Here is a 16159-nt window from a genome sequence, read left to right on the forward strand (position 1 = left end):
CAGTGACTCTACTTCAGTCTATTCCAGAAGCAAATCATAACACTCTTGTTGGTTCCAGTCTATTTAGAGAGTATGGGATGAACACTATTTATGACTAGCCAGCACTGGGGGAAGAGTAAGTGGGTGTGCCTCATCCCTTACCACTGCTGCCTGGACCTAAGCACTAGGCAGCCCATGTAAGGCATAACACGCAGAGATGAAAGAACGTGAGGAATTACTACCCCTACATAAGCACACACTCCAAAGGTACAGTTGGCCCCTCTATCACCATTTTCAATTAGACTACTACCTCCCTGATTATATTTAAATCATTCCATACTTTGAATACTTAGAAAGATCCATGATTTCATTGATATGAATAGTCTTACCACCGATGAAGATCGCAGCTGTTTCACACCAACCTGTTTTGTGCAAATCTCACCTATGTCCTTCCATGAAGGATCCACCCAAAATGCTGGAGGTCTTCCTCTTGTTCTTTTCATGTCTTGTGGCTACCAATGGTGTATACACGCTGTCCATCTGTTGTCTCTCATTCTTGCAACATGACCAGCCCATTTCCTTTTCCAATCATAGATCACTTGGATGATATCGACATCACTTCTTGCACACAAATCATCAGTGGTAACATGTTGTAATGGACTTACCCTGCCCCTTGTGTTTTTCAATAGCTCTTTGGGTGGTTTGCAGCTTTGATTCTTCCGTAAGCGTCATGTTCCACATTTCACAGCCATACAGCATTACTGGAAGGATGCTGAGTTAAAGAGGTGGGCTTTCACAGTGGTAGAAAGTTTGGAATTGACAAAGATGCCACACAGATTCCCAAAGGCAATCCAACCCAACCTCCTCTTTCTGCTCAACTGCAGGCCAAACACATTGTCCATCTGCAACGCTTGTCCAAGATATACATATTGATCCACAAGTTTGATGGAGTGTCCATCCAACTGCATCATGTACTCTGAACAATATGTGTTTTTCATCCACTTTGATTTTGCGTCATGGATGGTCAGGCCAATCTCCTTCATGGTCTTACCACAGACACTGAGGAGGATTTGCAATGTTTTGGGTTTCAATGCAATTAGAATAATGTCATCTGTGAAAACAAGCATCTGAAGAACCTTGCCATCAATCAGAAATCAATTTTTCATTTGATCCTCCACAGGACATCTTCCAGGATTCTGGCAAATAACTTTGGAGAACATATGTCTCCTTGCTTTATGCATCACTTAACTTTGATACTCAAGGGATTGTAAAAAGTGTGATTTCCATACTTGCATTTATCATGGAGTCTTGTGTGAGTCCAACATTCACTGTGGAAACACCCTGCAAAGGGAGAGCATGTAGAGCTGCAGTTTGACTATTTAAAGACTATTTAAAGGCAATGAACTACTAGCACAGTGGGATGTTCATTCTCTAGACCTTTTGATAAATTGAATGACCACAAAAATGTGTCCACTGTGAAACCACCTGTGAAAACGTACCTGTTCCCTTCTCAAGTTTTCTTCAAGGGTACCTTCAATATGGGAACAGATCATTTTACTAAAGACCTTATAAAGATGAGAAAGCAGGCAGATGGGTAAGTAGTTGCAAATGTCTTCTCAATCCCCTTTTTTCAGCAGAAGAACAGTTTGAAATCTCTTCCAGTCATTCAGAATTCTCCTCACTATAATGCATCTTGAGAATAGAAATATCTATCCATGTGGAACAATAATTAACTGCCCATGTGTGCTCTTAACTGCACGATAGTGACCTGTAATTTGGGGGATGGGTTATTTCAAGGCACTTTAAGTCTTTCCCTCAGGATGGAACAATCTGCAGTAAGAGGTGTTTAAAATCTGCCTTCTGGGTGAGTTCTTCCAGGTATCTTTGCCCAGCCCTCCTTTACTAAAATGGTCCCAGCAGCTTTAGAGGAGGGGGCCTGTGCAATGAACAAGGCCTAGCTATGTCCGAAGTGCAATTTCTTTGTCTTTGCAATGCCTCACATTGCATGAAATGTGTGTGGTTTCCAAAAGAGTGTCCCAAAGGAGCAGAACCCCCTCTCCCACAAAAATGCTTTAGCCCCCATCCACCCAGCCCCTGGAACAGCGTTCAGTTCAAACGCTGTCACCAATACCATTAGAAAAAGTTCATACACTATTCCAGAGAGAATTTTTAAAACTGAAACCATATGTAAGCAGTCATGAGTAGCTAACTAACTAGTGACAAATGCTTTTTACTTTGAACTGCTGCTCACCCAAATGTACTTGGCTCCTGCTATAGCTTACGAAGCTGCAGAAGGGTAACAACGGACATTAGAACAGTTTTGATATACTGACCATTTACCAAATTTGCAAAGCATTTTTACCATTTTGTGCATTGTGCGTTCTTTTATTCTAGTTATCCCTCCTTTGCTCCATATGTTTCTTCAGAGATTACTTACACCACCCACTTCACAGCAGTTCTCTTTTCCACTCAGCCATCCTAATGATTTCCATTTGGACTAGTCAAATCTTACAATCTAAGAAAAAAGCCTTTTCCTTAAAGGGCATGCAATGAAAGGCCACTTCACATTTTCTTCTACAGAAGGTGGCAGAGGTGGAGGGGGGAAAAAAGAGAGAGAGAGGAGGAAGAGAGAAGAAAGAAGCTGTGACAACTGAGATTGAACACCAGACCTGTCCCTTTATCTAAATTAAACCCTCAAAACCTCATTGTTGGGAAATTCTTTGATAGTCTCCTTCATTTTCCAAGTAACTTCTTATATGCCGGTGCTAGAATCCAACCCAGTAGACAGGGACTGTGCTGGTACAAGGTCAGAGCCAAAGTACTGCTAAGATTCTCACAAATACTACCAAACACATTTAGGGTTGTAGTTTTACACCTGACAGACCATACCATTTTACTTGCAGTCCAGTGAATTCTGGCAACTGTGTGGTTGAGACCATTCTGAGACTCAGTTTGGGCATGAATGCTACTGGTAGGGTGGTAAACTGGAATCTGCCCCAGCAGACGTTTATTAAAATAGTGTTCATTATAGAAGGTACTTTGTACCACTTCTGCTAAAAGTAAACAGCCAAAACCTGATGTCTGTCATGAAGCCTGAGTAAACAGTCTCTTTGCAAAGAATCTACCCAAGGCTGAAGAGGAATGGAATCATCTCCCACTATTCAGCACCAGGCTTTATGGCTGGTTCTACAACTGGGGGGCGGCGGTGCTTGTGCTCTGAGCATTCGATCTACACAATTGCAGATTCATTCCCCATATCTCCACCTGGCCTACATTATCCCAACCAAACCACTATGGAGAAAGCACTTGTCCACAGTGTCTGAGGGTATGGAGCTGCTGCTCCCCCACCACCACCACTGTGGCCTTCCCACAACCTGCCCAGCAGAACTGCCTCAGTTTGTTGATCCATGTTTAATGGCTTCCCCTTAGTCTCTGCATTTCTTGTGTTTTTTCCAGAAGGGAATTAATCCGTTCACACCCGATGATTAATAATGCATAGTGAAAAATAATACTGAGACACATGCAGTTTTTCATAAAAGTAAATCAGCCATTTCTCCATATTCCACAAGTTGTTTCCTCCTTTTGGTTGAATGGAAAGTAAACCTCATGCCCACCAGCTTCAACAAGGTGTCTCCCACCCCCCAGCATAACAATAAACTTCCACAATGGTATTATAACTAGTTACCTCAGGCTTCATCCACTGATGTAGCTTATATTTTGTCATTCTACAGCAGAGGAAATAGCCAAAACATTTATGTGTCATGCAATTTATGTTTGGAGCATCTTATTCTTTTGATTTCAATAATGAATCAGCAAATGTAGAGGAAAAAGGTTCAGCCATTCCATAGGTGTGTGTTAGTGTATATCTATTGGTCATTTCAAATGGGTGTGGGCTTTGTTACGGACCTCCTCTTTCCTTGTGCATTATATTCACATACTTGCACTTAGTCATTTACATTTGTGCACGGTAGGTGTAAAATTCTTCCAAATAACAATGGTATAATTTTACATTCACTTTGCAGAAGTATAAATGACTACATAACAAAGAAGAACGTGAAGTACAAGCAGAGAGGCCAACAGCCACTGTGAGCCCTGCAGCAAGGTGGGAGAGGTGGCAGATTAATATAGGAGGAAAAGGGGCAGTTGCCCCAGGGTCCCCAGGCCTCCATAACTTCATTTTGTTTAAACAACTTTCTTTAATGGAACAAGAAAAATGTGTCATGTCATTTAGATGTAACAGCTTGTTGTTTTGGCGTGTACCTGTACACTACTATTTTAATATACTGGGGAGCTCCCTTGTGCCTCTATTGTCCCAGGACCCCACTTGTTTTAATTCACCCCTGGGCAGGAGGGGGGGCCCAGCTCTGTGCCCTGGAATGGGTGTAGCCAAGAGTGCAAGGGGCAGGGCCAAGGGAAGTCAGCTCTCAGTGCTGACTGGACTACGGTGCTGGGCCTTACCAAACTTCTTCACAGCCGCACTCAGCCAGAGTAGTATTGCCATGGCACTTCAAAGGGGCTTTGGGCTAATGTCCCCTTTGCCCTCCACTGCCCCACCAGCGGGCCTGAGAACAAGGTGTATTGGGTGGGGAGCAGGGAGGTGCTACCACCTAGAATTCTTTCGCCATTGGTCTGATCTATCCTGAATTTGCTGGGCTTAAGGACCTCATCTCCTCACTCAGGCTCTTGCTTGAGGGAGACAAAGGAGTAGAATGGGAAAAGGGTGTGTTTGTAGGTAAGCAGTATGCAGATGTTTAACATATGTCAGCTAGTTTCTTAGAATTTTTGCTTATTTGGGTTGTGCAAGTTCCCAGACATCTGGCAATAGAAACAGTTTATATATCAAAAATATATACTATGTCATTAATAAGTGAAATGGACTGAAGCATTCCATTCATTATTAAAGTGTTGTTTACAGTTTATTTTTTTTAAACATTTTGTTTAACTCTTCCTTCTTGGCAGTTGCTATTTTCTTGTGTCATAATGAATATCTTCATAAAAATGATTTTATAGAGCTTCTCAAAGGTCTTGAAGCATACGCATGGTACAAAGGGAGTGACCTTCTTAAGACAGGAAATCCCTGTAGCAATATACTATACGGAAGGAAATTTTCTCAGTTATGTCCTGCAAAGCCCTATCTAAACTATCGCACTATGTAAATATTTAATAACAAATAGTATTAACATGTTTATGTAAAATACAACGCTGTAACACGGCCTCCATTTGTGTAAACAGTAGAAGGTTATATAAGGCACCATGTAACATGTTGCTCATTAGTGAAGAAAAGTCTCTGAATTGCAGCTAAGAAATTTCCTCCAGATATCTGCTCTTCCCTTAATTGTAGAATGAATGTGAGGGGTCACTATAATCCTACTCATACACACATGCTTTCATATCCAGACAGAAAAAACAGGGGTTGAACTAATTCCCGAGGAATCAATGGAGATACTCTCATTGAATCCAGTAGGCGTTGGATAATGCCATTATCGTTTAAATCCAGAACACTAGTATCTTGTTCAGATCACAGCTTAAGGGGTATGTCTACACTACAGTGATCTTTCGAAAGAAGTCCTTCCAGAACATGTCTTCTAAAAGAACTTCTTTTGAAAGAGTGCACCCACATACAAAAAAGCGGATCAAAAGCATGATCTACACAGCCCCCACTCTTCCAAAAGAACGGGCCAGGGATCAAAAAATCAGGAGGCAAGAGGACTGCTCTTTTAAAAAAAAGGGCCCAGAGAGCATCTACCCATGTTTTCTTTTGAAAGACGCTTTCAAAAGACAGTGCTCTCCTGACATGGGAGTGGAAGAGCACTTTCAAAAGGAGTGCCCTGTTCTTTTGACTTTCTTTCGAAAGGATGCTTTTTGTGTGTGGATGCTGTGCTGGATATGTCAAAAGTGCCCCTTCTTTTGGAAAATATTTTGAAAGCATTTGCTAGTGTGGACATGGCCAAGGAGTCTAGAAAAGAAAGACAGAGGTTTAATTCAATAAGTAGATACCTATACCGTGTAAAAATATGCAGTTTATAAGTATACATATATTTCGCAGCAGATTACTGGAGAGCATAGCTTTAATTTAGATACACATCCATGATCACAGCTAGATTTCTATGGAACACAGAAATAAACCTCTGATAGTATCTAATTTGGACATTACATAATCAGTGCCTTGGCCTTCAGTGTTAAAAGTTCTCTCCCCCCACAATATTAATTCAGCATACAACTCAACGTTCCCATGAAACAAGGCAATCAGAATTCAGTTTGATTCAGTGCCCTAAAGCCTGACAACCTAACATATTAATACTATGTACATGGCTCCATTTTAATGATAAATAGCAGGTTCTAGACACAACAATAGCATTTTGTTTGCATCATATCCCTTTTGGCTGAATCTGAGCAGTGCTATGAGACCATACATTCTCTGTTCAGTGTGACTTGCCAAGCATGTGAACACCATTTGGGCTACAAACTCTGTGACATCAGTGCAAAAGCATGAAATTATTCTCTCATTTACTTTAAAGAATTTGGATGTTGTATAGGGTTTTTAAAATTACTTTTAACTGACTGTTTCTAGTTAGTAGGTTTGAATCTCAATAACTTATGTTTCACAAAACATAAATTGGGAAGTCTTTGGCCCCTGGAGATATGAAACCAATTGATGTGGAAGGCAGTTGCAGACCGTACTACAGTTCTCCTGTGTGTCCTGGAGAAAGATACTGAAATTTAAATAAGTGGCTAGTGTTGCTGGTCATTAGAAATGATAGAAACATAAGATCAGCATACTGGATCAGAGTAATAGTCCATATACTTAGCAGCTTTTTGCTGAGAGTGATCTGTGCCAGATGTGTCAGAGGAAGGTACAAGAAACTGCATAGCAGTCACTTAGGCTATGGCTGGACTATTGTTACTATTTTGGGATACAAATGTATCTTGAAATAGCAATTCCATGACTACTCGCCAGGCTTGAAATAGCACAGCTATTTTGAGTTTGATATTCCATTTCTGCTATCCCTTGTCATGAGGGGGTACTGGAAACTTCAAAATAGCCGATTATTTCGAACTTCGGGGCTGTTTGGACAGCACCAAGTTCAAAATAAGTTAATCTGAAGTAATTTATGCAATTTGCATTGCACAAATTGCATAAATTATTTTGTTAGGGAGACAGTGTAGCCATAGCCTTACAGAATAGCTTGTCCATCATGAAAAAGTATTTCACTCCTCAGTCTGTTAAGACCCAATTCAACAATGCACTTAAGCACATGCTTAACTTTATGCTACTGTGGTTCGATTGTCTTGATATGAGCTACACATACTGACATGCTTACATGTTTACTGAATTGGGAATTCAATGATTGGCTCATGCTCTTAAACATGATTAGTTATGGTATGTTGTCAGGTTTGAGGGCTCTTCCTCCTGACTTCCATTTTATCTTGTTCCAATGAATTCCACAAACTAATTACATATTGTGTAAAAATATTTTTGTTTACATTTTTCCTTAATCATAACATTAAATTTTATGCAGTGGATCTCATTAGCCAGCCTGTTACGTGAAACCAGAAGAGATTTTTTTCTCTAATCAGACCTTTACTCAGAAAGTTGTTCAATTAGGCCACATCTACACTAGCCCCTTCCTTTTGGAAGGGGCATGGTAATGAGCAAGTTGGGAAGATGCAAATGAAGGGCTCCATGAATATGCAGCCCCTCATTAATATAATGGCTGCCATTCACGATTTGAAAGTGCCGCGTTCGAATTGCTCACTGCCCGTTTGGACAGGGGCCTTTTGAAAGGACCCCCAGACTTCAAAATCCCCTTGCACAATTTGAAAGCAGCACTTTCGAATCGTATGTGGCTGCCATTATGCTAATGAGGCACTGCATATTCATGGAAGCTCCTTGTTAGCATCTTCCCAACTCGCTCATTACCATGCTCCTTCCAAAAAGAAGGGGCTAGTGTAGACATAGCCTTAGAGTTGCTGAAATGCATTATCTTGACAATTACTTCTGGTTGAGGTAAAATCAGCAATGCAAATATCTAACCCTCCACAACAGCTGAAATCTAAACAATCAAAAACTTAAAAGCACATTGACTCAGATGAATTAACAGTGCCATTGCTGCAAGTGAATAAATAGAAAACTCTGCTACAGTTTTATATGTTTGTTTGAAATTCCAGAACAGACAGTGACCAGTATACATATAACACAGTATCAGAGGTGATTAATAGCCAACTGCATCAAACTGTAAAATAATTAAAGCCACAACTGAAAATAAATTATTTGTTAACAGAGATGCAAGATTGGATTGACTGCTGTAGGCTAAAGAGACAGGCTTACAGGCTAGAAAGAGCTCTTCAGGACATGCTAATCACCCATGGAAAATTGTGATCAATTTCTAGTTTAATTCTAATTATTAAAAATTTTCACCAAAGTCCATCTTTTGAATTATATAAGGAAAAGAAATTGTCTCAGTGTTATTAAAGGATAGATTAAAAAGTCACATGCTGCCTTTTTCTAAAGCTCTGCTGTATTGCAGTTTACATTAGCAACTTCAGGATATATGTCTGCTGCTGGTTTACTTTGACAGAAATAGAAAGAATATTGCTTTTCTATAAGTCATGTTCCTAGGAGGCAAAAGTTTGTACTATTTGTTTATGAACATTTTGAATTCCTTCTTTATTTTCTTTTGCAGTTTTTTCCCTATTTGCTCTGATTTATTTCCTCATAAATTGGATTATATTATAGCATCGCAGCACAGTCCTAGTGAAAACAAATTAAAAACCAACTCTTTCAAATTTAATGTAACACATTGCTTCTTTTTATTTCTGATGGGGCTGCAGAAACTTTTCTTCCTCATGATTCATAAACATTGCATTTTTAAACCAAGGACTGAATTTATCAACAAGCTGGGGGAACAAAAAATGGCAAAAAGCTGCTCTCCTCTTACACATGAAAGTGGCTAATGTGGGTGGGGTACATTATTTGTAATGAATAATTTATTCAGGGCTGGGAAGTAATTTGGAATACATCCCAGGCATGGGTGTATAAACCTTCCCTTATATCCTGACCTAGGTTAACTGTGCCTGATGTCTTAGATGTTATCACCACCTTTGACAGTGGCCTTGGGGAAGACGCGCAGCCTATGGTGAATTTCAGCTCATTCACAGGTTCGTGTGCTTGCGGACAGTGAGTTAACTCTTGACTAGCTGCAATTTCTTGTGATTGTTTTTGGGCATGGGAGAGGGGGAATAGTGCTGGTGGAGCATGGTGTACCAAAACCAATGTGCTGGGTGTCACATCAGAATGTGGCTCTAATACAAGTGCAGGGGAGCCTCCATCAGCAAAGTTTTTGAGTGTATATCCCTGTCTTTGTGTGTGCATGATCTGAAACTTATAGATGTAGCATCTATCTTTAACATGTGCTTCTCCAGATACCTAGTGATCTGCACATGAGCTTTATTAATGGTCATGGGTTTGTGGCAGGCAGTACACATTATAAACCGTTGAGAAATGGGGCATGTCCCCTCCCTGGGGCTAAGTCCCCAATGATACCTCAATGAGCAGTAAACTAACAGTAGACTAATTAACTATATTTACAGGTTAGCTTGCAAGAGAGCTCGCAAGAGAAAGGAGTGTTCCAGAAACCATCATGGGCAGCAAAAAGGAACCAAGAGGGCACAGGGCTGGCAGTGTCCCATATACTGGCTCATGAGCATGGGACTCCACAGAGTGCCAGAGCTGACCTTACACATACCGTTAAGGGAAGAAATCTCTGGAAGCTGTGCATGGGAGCACGCACACACTTAACGTGGAATTGACATGAGAAAGTACTCAAAGGCCATGTCTGCACTACACTACACCCGCGGAGTGTCCACATTCCCCAGGCATTCTGTGGACAGTAAATTCACAGAACGTGGCACTTCTTTCGACAGCATTCTGCCGCTCTCACACAAGGCATAACACCTCTGTTAACAGAAAGCCAGTCTAGACATTCTGCGGGGGAGGCCCTCTGTTGACAGACAGGGCGTCTGGGACACCAGTCTGTTGTGCTTCTGGAGGGCTGTTTTGCCAGTAGAAAGGCCAGGCAGTCCGGCCACTCTCGGTCAACAGACCAGATCGCTCTTTCAGTCTGCTTGGCAGTCCGACCATGATCTGTCAACAGAAGTTTGGTCAGAAGAGATCTTCTGACAGAAACTTTTGTCGCCAGATCACTCTAGTGTAGACGTAGCCATTGAGAATAAACTCCATTCCATAAAAACATGAATTGACATACTTTTGTTGACAGCGCAGTTTGTGGGTTGTTTGGATCCATCTGTATATTTCATCTGACAAAAATATACTCATTATTTATACAAAAGGAAATTTAGAAGAGATAAAGATTTCATACTATTTTCATTATAAACACCTGTTTGATCCATTATTTTATAGGAATTGGAATAGGCTGTGGCTTTCCTAGGAAAAAAAATATTGTCCCCAATCCTGCAATGGCATTTGCGCAGGATGCCAACATTTGTAAACATTGTCAGCCCCTCCTGATGCTGTAATTCAAAGTAAATTTTTTCTAATCGCTAACATTCTAATTTAAATAATAGATCATACAGTTCTCAGATCTGGAAAGAATAGTTTATATTGTTTTCTTTTTAAGTTTATTTGTGTACACTATTTTGTGTCAATAACCTGATTTGGACATATTGGTTGCTTCTATACTAGCTGGCTACTTCGAAGTAGCCGGCACAACATTGAAATAGCACACGTTGCATCTACACGCGCTGTGTGCTATTTCAACGTTGAAATTGATGTTAGGCGGCGGGACGTCGAAATTGCTATTCCTATCCAAAGATGGGAATAGTGCCCTACTTCAACATTCAACATCGAAGTAGGGCATGTGTAGACGATCCGCATCCCGCTACATCGAAGTAGTGGGGTCCTCCACGGCGGCCATCAGCTGAGGGGTTGAGGGACAGTCTGTCTAGCCCCTGTGGGGCTCTATGGTCCCCTCGTGCAGCAGCCCTTAGCCCAGGGCTTCTGGCTGTTGCTGATCCTGCTGTTGCAGCTGGGGGTCCATGCTGCGTGCATGGGGTCTGCAACCAGTTGTCAGCTCTGCGGACCTTGTGCTGTGCAGCCCGATTGTGTCTGGGGGGGCCCGTTAAGGGAGTGGCTTGCTGTTGCCCCAGAAGGGCTAGTCAGCCCTGTGACCCTGTCCGCAGGCTTTCCTAGCCTCCTTATTCCAATCCGGGCTGCTTTTGTGTGTAGAAGCTCCCCTGCGGGGCCCATTTTGATGTAGCGCTTTCCTGTGTCAATGTTGAATGTCGACGGCACCAGCCCTGGAGGATGTGTGGATGCTGCACGTTGAAATAGCTTATTTCACTTTCACTATGTCGAAAAAAGCTATTTTGATGGAGCATCCCAGTGTAGACGTAGACATTTTGTCCTCTCATTTTACTTTATATAAAGTATACATATACACACACAGAAGCCTATATACAAAATACAGGGAGAGAACAAACCAATGAACAAACCAATAGAATGAGTGAAATCCAGGCTCCAATGAAAGCAATGGTAAAACTCCCATTGACATCCATATAATCAGGAAGATTTCATCCATTTTTTCAAATGGATAACATCATCAGCACACACAGAAACTTGTGGTGTCAGAGTATCCAAAATTTTAGAATATTTTCACTATTCTTCCTTGTTAGGATGCTCATAATCCTGGTGCTACAGCAGTGTTGTTTTTTCAGGCATTTTAACCATCTGCTGCATAACTTTAAGATTCTTGAATACCTCATTAGATTAGTTCAAACTTTAACATTTAAAGAGCCGGTATGTTTTTTTGCTACAAGTTTGATTAATAAACACATAAATAAATAAATAAAAGACCTCACCCCCTTATACAGTTGACTGATTTGCAAAAATAGAACAATATTCTTTGTATGTATAATGTTTTCTATCTTCCCATCACTTTCAATTAATCAAGTGATATAAAATATTCTCTAAATCACTTTGATGGCAAATGTTAAAAGAAATGTGTTAATAAAGCACAAATTTAATTAGTTTATATCTTTATAAGGCTGGGGTATTAATGGATCCCTCATAACTGGTAGTAATATGTTCCTTTTCTAACAGATTTCAGGCACTGGCATAGTTCTTGATACATTGTCGGGTAAAACCAGAGCACATATTATAATGAGTGCTGTTTTGTTTGAAGAATTAACAGAGCAGATGTATCTGGAACCTTGCTAATCTCTTCATCCTTTTATATTATTGCAAGATTGCATAATCACACAAGAATATATATTACAACTGAATTACTTAAAGGGAAAACTTATCCATAATTTGTAAGGCTAAAAGGCAGACAGAATTTTATGTTGTGTTAAGTAAATTGTGTAATTTTTACTATGACGTCTACTGACCTGTGTTTATTTTTGTGGTTTCTTCTGCAGACAGGATTTTTGTGGGTTTTTTTCCTATGAAGAATTAGGATTGCTAATAAGAAGCCACAGGAATTAGATTTCTCAGCATAAGAGCTCCTTATATGTTCTACCAACCAATATGTTGTTTTGTGATCTAGAGCAGATATGGCAAAGACAATTATAACTATGCCGCCACTCCCCACCCATGGTTTCACATGCCAGTAAAGTAACACACATGCACTAGTGATTGCAAGAACAGGGTCCATACTTGTTAATACTGTATGCGTCACAGGGTGCTCTACTTGCCGCAGGATACTAACTCTTCCCGGTTGTTCTGGGGATTATCTCTGAAAGGCATCTTCATTTCTTGCATCTTCATTTCCTGTCTCCGTAGCCCCTTTCTTGCTCCAGAAGCTGTGATGGCCCTGCATGACTTAGCCTTCTGTCCAGGTCACTCAGAAATATCCCTTCCAGGGTAGTCTTTCAAAGTCCCTTGTCAGAAAAGCATCAGACAATCCTCATGTCCACTCACCAGACAAAATCCCTCCAACAGAGACGCAAGCTGTCTTCCTGTTCGCTGCCAGTAACACCAACACTTTCCAGTGGCTGGCAGGGGGACCTAGGCCCACTTACTCTGAGTTCCAGTACAGTCCTGGTGTGAATAGTTAAGATGCCCATTAATGCCACCTCAATTCTCTCACCCTGGACTCCTTCTGATGATGTTCCTTCTTATCTTCCTTTCTCTTGTATCTCATGGAAGGGGACTCCCTGCTGCCTTCCCACAATATTTCCAGGCTCCTAGCTTTACAGAAGCGCTGTCTGATCCCTCACAGGTAAGTCTCCTTTTATTTAACTTCCTCCAGTCTATCTGTCACCTCTTTGCAGCCTGATTGATTGAGAACACTTGGCCAAATTCAGGTGTTGCAGGGCCAGTGTGGGGAGTACGTCTAATCAGAATATTCCAATCAATTTTTGAAATTGAACTATTTCTTCCTACATATATACCCAGTGCTTTTTTGTGCTGGCATCTCAGCGTGGGACTGGCTTAAGGCAGGGTGCTGGGGGGGTTGGGAAAAGGTGTTGGGCAGCTGGTTGAGTACTGGCTCCTCTTTTTTTTTTTTAACAGAAAAAATACCATATAAACCTGTATGGCTGTATTCAGACTGGCCCTCGGTAGTTATGGCTGAACACAGCTCATTACAGGTGCTATTTCAAAAACGGAAAAAAAAGTTGTAGTAACCCCATCGCTTTTTGTGGGGGGTGGGGTGAGAAATTCTATTATTTTGTCCAATCAGCTCTCTAGTTTGATCAATAATCTCGAGTCAAATGCATACACTGCAGACAACTTTTGTGTTTTGGGTAACTCACAGGAAACATTCATGCAGTGCTTGGAAACAGATTCTGCATATTTTTCTTTTTTTTTAATTAAGAAAAAATAATAGTCTCTAAAGCTAGTCTTTTTCATAACAGATAAATTAAGACTGCTAAACTTCATAAAAAATCTTGAAAGCAAATTACTAAGGATCAAAGACATCTGCCAGTGCAGTGCAGTTCCATCTGATAGGTCTAGTGATAACTTTAGAAGAGGTGATTGCATCTACAGGTGAATTCTCACTTAGCAAAAGTTCTCTATGTAAATCTATTCTAAATGATTAAAGGACTGACATATACAACATACACAGAAGGGTTAATTCCAGCTACAAAAACTTCAAGAGAACAAAAATGTAAGTGATCATAACAGTGCTAACAAACTTATATTGGCTGTGTCTACGCTACAAAAATAACTTGAAGTCTGTACACACCCTACTTCGAAATTAAACTTCGAAGTAGGGCACTACTCCATTCCCGGGCATGGAGTAAGGACTTTGAAGCTGGGCTCCCTACGTCAAAGTTAACTTCAAAGTTAGGGGGGAAAAAAAAAAGTGTGTAGATTCTCTGCTGGCTACTTCAAAGTAGTGCTTAACTTCGAAGTTTACTTCACAGACTCATAGAATCATAGAACACTAGGACAGGAAGGGACCTCCAGAGGCCATCGAGTCCAGCCCCCTGCCCCAATGGCAGGACCAAGTGCTATCTAAACCATCCCTGACAGATGTCTATCTAACCTGTTCTTAAATATCTCCAGCGATGGAGATTCCACAACCTCCCTTGGCAATTTATTCCACTGTCTGACCGCCCTGACAGTTAGGAACTTTTTCCTAATGTCCAACCTAAACCCCCCTGGCTGCAGTTTAAGCCCGTTGCCTCTTGTTCTACCCTCAGAGGCCAAGAAGAACAAGTTTTCTCCTTCTTCCTTATGACTCCCTTTTAGATACCTGAAATATATCGTATCTTCGAAGTTGGTTCCTAGTGTAGACGCACCCATTGATGCATAACAATAATGGCAACTTAAATGAAATTTCAATGATGAGTAAAATTAAACCTACAATAAAGCCTGCACTTCCAGTAGGCAAACCCTGGTGTCAGTGACCAAATCAAATATTCCTAGGGCTTCCATTATGTTTTTCAGCTTTTAATTAAAATAACGCACAACTCTACTACGTAGTCAGTTTTTGCTAGTTCTGTATGTTGTCACATAAGATGTATTTCACTCTATAAATGCTTGTATTGTGTTACTACAGGCACAGAATGAAAAAGAGATTAGTTAAATACCATTATGTTGTATATTAATTAATTGTTGCCCAGGGAGTGAATAAATGTTGGTGCATACATGGTGAGCTAGAGAAGTAAAGAATGACCAGGAAACAAGAAACAAGATAGCTACTGTTGTTTATATCATATCTTCAATCATTCACCAGAAACTCAGTGAATATAAGAGTGCCATTCTGGGAAGGCAAGCGGGGAGAGGGGTTCAAGGACTGCAGCCATGAGTACCAGGATGCTGCTTGCTGTTATTCCCATTTCACTATGAGGGAGCAAGGGGAAAGCACAGATCTTGCATGCATTCTTCTTACTCCTGCCTATGGAAGGGAAGAGGCATAGGAATGATTCAGACAAGCTGTGTAGTTTCCCTCGCTTTCACATAGTCAGGGCAACAGGAAGAAATGCAAGCAGTGTCCTGGTCCATGGGGCTGTAGCCACCCCGGTCCTCCTGAAATGGCATTTTTTGAGTGAACACTATTATTTTAGCATTAAGGATACTGGTTAGCTGTCTTTATGTTTAAAACATTTTAACAAAAGATGTGGTAAAATATAATGAGTATTTTCTGATCATTGAAAATCAAAGTTCATTCCACTGAAGTTGATGGAGTTACACCACTGTAAAATTGGTGAGAAACCAAAATCAGGCCCCATAATTTTATGAAAATGTTATGTCAGGCCTGTTTGTTTCCAGTGGACTCACATGACATTTTCACTGATTATTCACTGTGCTTCTCAGTACATAACTTTCATTTGTATGGAGCCACACTTAAAACCTCTGGTTGTACTCACATGAGTACTACTAACATTAATGAAACTACTTGCTTGATTAATGAGAGCAAAATCTGACTCCATGGCTGTGTTTTAAAACATATTTTCATGTTATATTTGGTTGCAGTTCCAGTTCCAAGTATATGAACATTGTTTACTTTGGTTTGGATCAGGCTCTATATGTTGAAAATTTAGCCTTATACAATCAGAACTTAATGCCTCTGTTACATTTCCCTTTAAAGGAACACACAAGTTTCAAGCTTTGATTTCCTTGCAGTTACAATTACTTCTGTTGAAGTTAAGCACTGAGCATCCTCCTCAAATTTTTTAACTTTTAGAGATAAAATGATATAATTACAAATCT

General features: G+C 40.6%; 1 protein-coding gene across 1 annotated transcript in view; it reads right to left on the minus strand.

Annotated features, from left to right (window-relative positions):
- Window positions 1-1248: 1248 nt before the first annotated feature.
- RIBC2 (RIB43A domain with coiled-coils 2) overlaps window positions 1249-16159 on the minus strand; it is a 48462-nt gene continuing 33551 nt past the window's right edge. The window contains exon 8 of the mRNA XM_074983693.1: window positions 1249-1320. The gene's annotated coding sequence lies outside the window, so the exon portion shown is untranslated. The remainder of the gene's footprint in view (window positions 1321-16159) is intronic.

The sequence above is a fragment of the Carettochelys insculpta genome, chromosome 1, assembly GCF_033958435.1.
Source record: "Carettochelys insculpta isolate YL-2023 chromosome 1, ASM3395843v1, whole genome shotgun sequence".
Lineage (NCBI taxonomy): Eukaryota > Metazoa > Chordata > Testudines > Carettochelyidae > Carettochelys > Carettochelys insculpta.